This window comes from Saccopteryx leptura, chromosome 3 (assembly GCF_036850995.1).
Source record: "Saccopteryx leptura isolate mSacLep1 chromosome 3, mSacLep1_pri_phased_curated, whole genome shotgun sequence".
In the NCBI taxonomy this organism is placed as follows: domain Eukaryota; kingdom Metazoa; phylum Chordata; class Mammalia; order Chiroptera; family Emballonuridae; genus Saccopteryx; species Saccopteryx leptura.
This window is the reverse complement of record NC_089505.1, coordinates 47508227-47517983: the sequence shown is the minus strand read 5'-3', so window position 1 is coordinate 47517983 and position 9757 is coordinate 47508227. Positions and strand designations below refer to the sequence as shown.

General features: G+C 35.6%; 1 non-coding gene across 1 annotated transcript; it reads left to right on the top strand.

Moving 5' to 3' along the window:
- Window positions 1-8414: 8414 nt before the first annotated feature.
- TRNAP-GGG (transfer RNA proline (anticodon GGG)) lies at window positions 8415-8490 on the top strand. Its single transcript has one exon. It is a non-coding gene; the product is annotated as a tRNA-Pro (tRNA).
- The last annotated feature ends 1267 nt before the right edge of the window (window positions 8491-9757 follow it).

Here is a 9757-nt window from a genome sequence, read left to right as displayed (position 1 = left end):
TTACACATTGCCTGCTAGGAGTTCTAACTACCAAAGTATCAGTCATCTATTGCATATACAGAGATATTATTAGCTACTTATTTTTATACTTGATCTTAGCCAAAAGGTCAAGAAGTGATTATTTTTAAATGACAGCTTGTAATGAGCTTAAGAAAAAATTAAAAATGACTTTATTTCTTATCTTTTAAACATTCCTCTGAATGTATTTTTCTAAAATTGATTTCTAAAGTCCATTAAAGAAGTTTTGTAAGCAAAGGTAACCTTCAGATGATTTAATTCAAATTAAATTATACAGTTTAAAATAATATTTAGTTTTAATGTATTCATGTCCTTTCTGTTAAAATCATGTACACCAACTTCTTGGTTATGCTATGCAGTATAATTATAATACATATTTGTGTATCTTTTTCCAGAGAAAAGTTGTGTTTGCCTACATAAATACCTATAATACAATTTGTTAAAATAAAATTTAAAACAGATGAATAGAGTGGATCAAAAAAAGAGTCAAACATAATACAATGGTACCTTGAGATAGGAGCAGACCAACATAAGAATATTTTTAAGATACAAGCTGCGACGCTGTTCATATTTTTGTTCGAGATCCGAGTAAAATTCCAAAATACGAGTTGTGATTCAGGAAGCAGCTGCTATTTGGCATGTTGGCACACTGGGCCAGTATCAGCAGCACAACACCAGCACCTCGTTCTTTCTCACTTGTTACCTGCAGAATCAAGTTGAATTGCGTGTGCCGTTCTTGTTCTTGCATCAATTTTGCATTTTTATTAACATTTTTTGTGTGCTATCATGGGGCTGAAGAAAGTGAGTGTAAAGGACAGTGGTGAGAAGAAGAAGAGAATGATGTCAATAGAAGTAAAGCAAGAAATAATAGAAAAACATGAGTGTGGTATATGAGTGATTGAATTTGCAAGGCTGTATGACTGCAATACATCTACAATTTGTACCATCCTTAAACAAAAGGATGCCATCAAAAATGCAAATCCAGCAAAAGGAACTATAATTCTTTCCCAATTAAGGACAAATATCCATGAAGAAATGGAGAAGCTTCTGCTGGTATGGGTGAAAGAAAAAGAGCTGGCAGGAGATACAGTGATAGAGACTGTAATATGCGAAAAGGCACATATTATTTATGGCGACTTGAAGAAGAAAGAACCATCAACCTCAAAGAGGCAGTAGAAGATACATTTAAGGCAAGTCACAGCTGTTTTGAAAATTCCAAGAAGAGATCTGGCATCCACTCAGTGGTGAGGCATGGTGAAGCTGTGATTGCTGATGTTAAGGCAGCTGAGGAGTACATTGCACATTTTGCTGCGTTTATCGCGAAGGAAGGCTACATCCCCCAACAAGTGTTCAACTGTGACAAAACAGGATTGTTTTGGAAAAAAATGCCCCGGAGGACATTCATCACCACAGAGGAGAAGAAGCTGCCAGGCCATAAACCCATGAAGGACCGTCTGACCCTTGCATTGTGTGCAAATGCTAGTGGTGACTATAAAGTAAATCCACTGCTAGTGTATCATTCTGAAAATCTTCGAGCCTTTAAGACTCACAAGATTCTTAAAAAAAACCCTGCAGGTTATTTGGTGTGCCAATGCTAGGACGGATTACGCAGCAGTTTTTTTATTGAATGGGTAAATCTCATCTTTGGTCCTGCAGTGAAGAAATATCTTCAAGAAAATAAACTCCCAATGAAAGCATTACTAATCCTTGAAAATGCTCCAGCCCACCCACCTGGTCTTGAAGATGACATTCTTGATGAGTTCAAATGTGTGAAAATCCTCTATCTTCCACCCAACATGACTTCAATCTTGCAACCTATGGATCAGCAGGTCATTTCCAACTTTAAAAAGCTTTACACAAAGCACTTGTTCCGCCCCTGTTTTGAGTGACTGAGAGTACAAATCTAACCCTTCAAGAGTTTTGGAAAGATCACTACAACATCGTGATATGTTTACACATTATTGACTTGGCATGGCAAGAGGTTACAAGAAGAACCTTGAACTTGGCATGGAAAAAGTTATGGCCTGATATTGTTGCATACAGGGACTTTAAAGTATTTGAACCAGAGACCGAGACCGAGGTAAAAGCATTGGAGGAGATTCTGTCCCTTGAAAAGTCGATGGGTCTGGAGGTAGATGAGGGTGATGTAAACGAGCTCATTAAGGAACATGAGGAGGAACTCTCAACTGAGGAGTTGAAGGAGCTACAGATGATGCAACATACAAAGCTTCTGCAAGAGATTAGTAGTGAGGAGGAGATAGAGCCAGAGGAAATGATTTTTACAAGTGAAATTAAAGACATGCTGGCAATTTGGGAGACGCTTTTAAGTTTCATTGAAAAGAAACACCCAGAAAAGTTTCAACTGGTTGTGCTTTAGCACTTTTTAATGACACTTGTTTGTCACATTTCCATAACATTTTAAAAGGCAGGCAAAAACAAACCTCTTTGGATAGATTTTTGTTCAAAAGTCCTGCATGTGAAAGTGCAGAAAGTGCAGCCAAAAAGGCAAAAACAGGTGATGATTAAATGAACAATATGTATGTAATGTTAAGCTTAGGTTAAGTTTAAAGTTAAGGAAGTGCATCTTTTTTACAATTAAGTTTTTGTGGTTTCATTTTAAGTAAAGAAAGTGCACTTTTAGTTTTGTTTAAAGTTAAGAAAATGCAGTTTTAGTTTACATTTAGTGTTAAGAAAGTGCAGCTTTAGTTTACATGTCTACAGTGCCTGCATCCCTTCCTCCCTCCCTCCTCTTCTGCCATTCACCTCCGTTAGCCACACTTGTCTGTCTCTAAGGTAAGAATACAGTACTAAATAACACGTTTTTCTTTTATCTCATATATTTTGTTATGCATTGGTAAAGTACACATATGTGTTTCTTAATTAAAAACATATCTTTTTTCATAATTTAGGATGATTTGGGGGTGTTTTACAGGGCTGGAATGGATTAAATCTATTTGTTATTTTAAATGGGAGAAATTTGTTTGATATACGAGTTGAATGACTTACGAGCTCGGTTACAGAACGAATTAAACTCATATCTCAAGGTACCACTGTAAAGCCAAAATTGAGACCATAATATCTAGTCATTAAACTTCCTAAATAAGGAGAAAAATTACTTTTCTGCAAACCAGTCACCAGGCAAAGAAGATAAAAAGGTCATATCACATAATAAAAAATAAACTAGGTACACAGAAGTAGCCTTAGTATTCCACACATTGAAGCTAGTGAAAATGTCCTACCGGTTTCCATAAAAGGAGTAGTACTCAAAGGTACTACAAACACATCCCTCGACACCATCCTCAGAGTGAATAGGGCAGTGAGATTTTTAAAGGCACATGTGTGTAATGTTCTTCCAGGTAGGCTGAAAGCATAAGCGTAATAAAAGCAATTTTTTTAGCATTCCATGCGATGTCTCCCAAGTTCTGGATCAGGTTTAGATAAAGAAAGTACACTCTTTCTCTCAGGAACTGAAACTAAGAACTCTGGAAAGAAGTGAGTAGTGGATGTGGTAAGATAAATCTGCAGGAGACACACTTTCTTTTCCATCAGAGAACCTAGCAGGACCAACACTGTCTGACAGTGGAGGAAATCGTTTTGTTTCTTTCTCTTTGCCCTCTCAGCAAGACCTCAAAGCCAGTCCTTCTTTGAATGGCAACAGCAAAGTTGATGGTAGTGACAACAGGAATGGCAGCCACCTGGCTGCCTAAAATACTGATGTCACCTAAAATACTGATGAAAACATCTTCCTTTTTTTGGTGCAAGAACCTGAGAAAAACTGTCCCTGTGGACAAACCATCTAGAATGAATCTCCATTATTGTTCTCTCTCTTTTCTCTCACCACTGTCTCTTAAAACACACTTAACTACAGAAAGCTTGCAACAACTCAGGAGGCAAGAACTTCAGCATTCTAGCCAGAGCACCAAAATCAATCTCCCCAAAGCCAGAGTATGTGAGAGAGTTACGGAGAGAAGAGAGTTTGTAAAGAGATCTTTTAACAGCCCAGGTAAAGTCCTGTACTAACTCCTGAATGCTCCAAACCACAGAGCAAAGGCTCTCATAATGAAAATACAGAATAGATTGTCACCAAGTACCATGTTGAGTCCTGAGAATTGGGCACGTGAAATGGACCAGATTAGTACTGGGAGACTGAAATAAAAACTGAGATTACAACCTCAGGCTAAAGAAGGTTAATCTGAAGTTAACTGCTAAAAAACAGGATATACACCTTCTCCAGTTGATTTCAGCAATACTAAGAGTTATAATATTCAAAATTTCTAGAATATAATATAAAATTATTCAGCATAAAAAAGAGCAGGAAACATTAAAAATTCTTAAGAGAAAAGATAATCAATAGACAACAGCTACAAATAGTCCAGTTGTTAAATTTATTAAACACTTTAAAGTAACTGTTTTAGCCATGTTTTATGAAATAAGAATAAAAGCTCTTGAAATGGATGGGAATATAGTACTTAGCAGAGAAATAGAAACTATAAAAATGTAGCAATGGAGATTTTAGAGATAAAAATATATTAAAAGAAATAAAAACTTCAACAGAATGGTTCAATAATGAAATGAAAATGACCAAAGAGTCATTGAACTTGCAAATGGGTCAATAGAAATTATCCAATGTACGTAACAGAAAAATAGCTATTAAATAAATGAAAAGAGACCTAAAAGACCTGAGTGATTATATCAGTAGTGCTAGCATCCTTGTCTTTGGACTCCTAAGAATGGAGGAGAAAGAGTGCAAGACAGAATAAATATTTGAAAACATAACAGAGTAGACAAACAGAAAACTAATAATGAATAGAAAACTTCAATTCAACATACTGCAAATAAACAACTAAAAGAGAAAAAGTCTCACATTAGATAAAAAAACAAATCACACATACACACACACACACACACATATATATGGCATCTTACATATAGTGAAATAACAAGGTTATAAAACAAGTAATAGGAAAGATGTGCTAGTTAAACACTAATCAAAGGTTGAAGTGGCTATATTATCATAAAAGTAAACTTTTGCAGAGGGAAAAAATCAAAGATAAAAAGCATCATCAAATAATGATAAAAGGGTCAATTTGTTAAGAAGCAATAGCCACTTTAAATGTGTAAGAATGAGTCGTAGAATTACGAATTACCTGAAACAAAAACTGATAGAACTGAAAGAAGAAAGAGAAATATTCATCATTAGTATAACATGAATGAATCTCAACATTGTTATGCTAAGTGAAAGAAGACAGGCTCACGAAGTGACATGTCGTATGACTCCATTTATATGACATTCTGGAAAGGAAAGAAAAAAGCTTTGAGAAAAGCTGTTAACATGGCAGAGGGTTGAGACAGTTTGTGGTAATATTTGGGGTAAAAATTATACCTGTTTTGCATTCTGATTGGGGAGAAAGTGTTACAACCGTGTATTCATCAAAACCCATAGAACTGAACACTGGAAAATAAAAAGTATATTTTACTGCAAATAAATTACAAATAAATAAATTTGTCACAAAATTTAAGAATATATCCTTCTTTTGGCCTGACTTACTTTAGAAAGCACATAGAACATCTAAAATAATGGATCTGAAATATGTAAATCAGAGAAATATGTTGTAATATGGATTGCATTTTATTTTCCTGATTCTTCATTTCCTTCTGGATGCACATTTTTTATATTATGCCATAGTTTCTTGCATTAGAACCAGATACTATTTCTTCACACCACTGATACTGGGGGTAGCCATGTAGCTTTCTTTGACCAATTGTGCCAGATGTGGGCTTAAGTTTTAAGAGATATCAAGAGTTTGTTTCCATATGTCTTGTTTTGCTGCCATTGCTAGTGGAAGAATATACCCCAAGTAGTCCATTGGCCCATAGACAATGAGAGAGCAATGTAGCAGTAGACCATACCTAGTGTATAATTTGAGGCCAAGCCCAGATAGAACCAGCATAAATCAATCAACCAGTAGATGACTTACTGATATATGAGTGCAAATTATTATGTTTTCAGCCATTGAGTCATGGAGTGGCTTATTAAGCTGTGTTAATACCCATAGCTATATTAATTTTTGTTATATTTTAAAATGTTCTATATTTTTCTGTGATAGTAATTATGCTTTATTTATATGTTGATACAGAAAAAAGCATAATAGTAATAAATCCAATGATGATTTTAAAGGTATATTTTACTTTTTATAACAGCATCTTTATGAATTTAAAAACTGAGTTTACAAATATATATCTAATGAATATACCTGACACAGTTTTTAAAAGTTAGAAAATCCTTTGCAATAAATCTGTATTCTTTCCCTTATTCTACCTACCGCTTCTAGCAATGTACCCATGAAAGGCTATAGAAACCATTGATTGGGGATCTTTGATCTAGAAAATTGCTGAAATGCCTAGTCTTGAGGCAAATATATGTAGATATAATTTCTCTCATCTAAAGCTTTGAAAATTGTTAATAATTTTGATTTTTAACATGATGTTCTCATTTAAAAAGCTGTAAATATACTAATTTGGGTTGTAAATTTAGTATGTTGCCAATATTTTCAAATTAGAAACCAACTTAAGAATAAGATTAATATCTATTGTACCTTAAAAAACAGAGAAGCTTGGCTAGAATGTAGTGAGCACCCCTCACTCATGTACTGATTCATCCATTCTTTAAATTTTATTCAACAGAAAATTTCTACACAATACCTACAGGTGTTTAGCAATAAGAATATATTCTGGAGTAAAACAAATGGCCCTTGGTATGATGGTGCTTACAATATAGTGTAGGAGACAGTCATAAGTTAAATAGTCTCCTGAATACACTAGTCCAAGCTCTTGCTAATACTCTAGAGTAAAAATAATTTTAAAAGAATAAAATCAGGGCATCTACTTAGCCTTAAGGATCATGTAAAACTTTACTATGGAAGTGACACTTGACTTTACCTGTAAGTATCAATAGCAAATAGTGAAAAACTGTGGAAAGAAAAAAATTTGAGAAAAATGACTAAAAAATTATATGCAGGTCTTGGCTGGTTGGCTCAGCAGTAGAGCATCGGCCCAGTGTGTGGATGTCCCAGGTTAGATTCCCAGTCAGGGCACACAGGAGAAGTGACCATCTGCTTCTCCATCCCTCCCCCTCTTCCTTGTCTCTCTATCTCTCTAGTCCCCTCCTGCAGTCATGGCTCTGTTGGAGCAAGTTGGCCCGAGGTGCTGAGGATAGCTCCATGGCCTTTCCTTAAGTGTTAAAACAGTTTGGTTACCAAGCAACAGAGCAGCCATCCTAAATGGACAGAGCATCACCCCATGGGGGCTTGCTGGCGGATACTGGTTGAGGCACATGTGGAAGTCTGTCTCTCTGCTTCCCCAATTCTCATTTAAGAAATCTTTTTAAAAATTATATGCAGAGACCACACAAACAACTGAAATGTTGTATCTCATTGCCAAAATCAAAGCCAGAGGGGGAAAAGAGTGAAACCTAGAGAGAAAAGTGAAGAGTGGCATTCAGTGAGACTACAGAGGTGGAATGATCTGGTCGTGTAAAAGGTTTAGTTATTGTCATAAAACCATTGAGGGTAACTTATGATTTTTAACCAAATAAGTGACACAATTACAATTTTATTTTTAAAACAAATGGATTTAAATGGGAGAAAACTGAATTAGAAAAAAGTTAGTATACCAAGCAAAAGTTAAAGATATATTTGCCCTAAAATAGAGCATTAGATATGAAGAAAATCTGACAAATATGAATTACATTTAGAAAGTATAATCACAGAGGCTTAATGATGGATTAGATACAGGATGTTGGAGAATGAGGTGTAAAGATTCATTCATAGTATTCTGGTTTGAATGACATGATGGATAGAATTTATTCACTATGTCTTCACACAAGAGGAGACCATATTTGATGGGTTAGATCATGATTTTAGTTTTAGACATAAAAATTCAGAGTACTTTGGAAACATTGAGTTTTGTAAGTCATTCATTTCTGAGTCTGAAAGTTAGAGACAAAATCAAGGTGAAAAAATATATATTTAGGAAGTAATAAAGATACAGAGTTTTTTTAAAAGAAAGTATAATTAACAGTATTAAATTTCTTAAAGAATTCAAGTAGAAAAAAGATTTTAAAAAATCAAGGTTTTTTTCAATAGATGGTCACTGGAGACATTTGTGACAGCTACAACTAGAGTGTTTATTTCTGTGAATAGGAGGTAAGGCTGAGTAGCAAGAATAAGATACAGATCTATAAGATCATAGAAAGGTATCCAGACAACAAGGAAGGCCAAATATATTAGTGATTATAATTAATTCATATCATTATCTATCTACTCTATTATTTTTCAGTAGTGATTAACTTCCTGGTGATTGTTGAGCTCATATATCTCTTAAAAAAAAATTTGAGGGCCCTGGCCAGTTGGCTCAGCGGTAGAGCGTCGGCCTGGGGTGCGGGGGACCTGGGTTCAATTCCCGGCCAGGGCACATAGGAGAAGCGCCCATTTGCTTCTCCACCCCCACCCCCTCCTTCCTCTCTGTCTCTCTCTTCCCCTCCCGCAGCCAAGGCTCCATTGGAGCAAAGATGGCCCGGGCACTGGGGATGGCTCCTTGGCCTCTGCCCCAGGCGCTAGAGTGGCTCTGGTCGCGGCAGAGTGACGCCCTGGAGGGGCAGAGCATGGCCCCCTGGTGGGCAGAGCTTCGCCCCTGATGGGCGTGCCGGGTGGATCCCGGTTGGGTGCATGTGGGAGTCTGTCTGTCTCTCCCCGTTTCCAGCTTCAGAAAAATACAAAAAAAAAAAAAATTGAGGGTAGAACAAAATATGTTTTGGTTTGTTCCTATGAAGGATTATATATCAATGATCCAGTAACCTTGTTCCAAAGAACAAAAGTCAAAAAAAGTTATCTTATTAGAGAGACCCAGCAAGAAGATGAGATTTATTAGCTCTTGGAGTGCTTATTTTTTAAAATTATTTTTAATTTCTCAGGGAGGAAGAAAGCATTGACTGTTTACACATGGCCATGGTTGTCTGGCCTGATTCACAATTTGATGTGCAGGTCAGGGAGGAAAACAATAGTCTTACAAGGTAAGATTAACTACTTCATCACATAAAAGAACACCAATGAAAAGTTAGTAATATTTTTAGCACTAATATGGTAACATCTGGGCAAATATGAGAAGTAGAAACATGAAGGAAGCATTTAAATCTTTATGTCATGAAATTAGATATCAAGACGCACTGAGGAGGCAGCCAAGCCCAGAGTTTCCACTGCCGATACAGAATATCAAGAAGCAGTAGTTTTAAAGTACCCATTTGGGTTTTCCAACTGCCACTTTCCTATGCATCATAAGACTTTATAGTTTCTAAATGCAGCTCAGAAAACCACTTTCAACATCTCAGGATAAAAAGATGGCAGGGATTCTTTACAAATATCATGCACTGTAATAAAAAAATATTGTCAATATTGCCTTGTTTAAATGTCTTATGTTGCTTTCAATAGAACGTAAACTATTATTAGTTCTTCCTAAACTTGACTCTGAAACAATTTGTTCTGTATTTGAATCTTTAGCTTATATAATCTTATAAGAAAACAGAAACAGAAGAATATATATGTTACATCTTTGATTGTGCTCCTTGCAATTGAAAATAGTTTTGAATTATTAACTTGTTAAAAGATAAATTATATATCTGTGTTATACTGTACATTAGTTAGATGTGCAGGGAAGAGAATGGGGTGATGAGGAACAAACTACA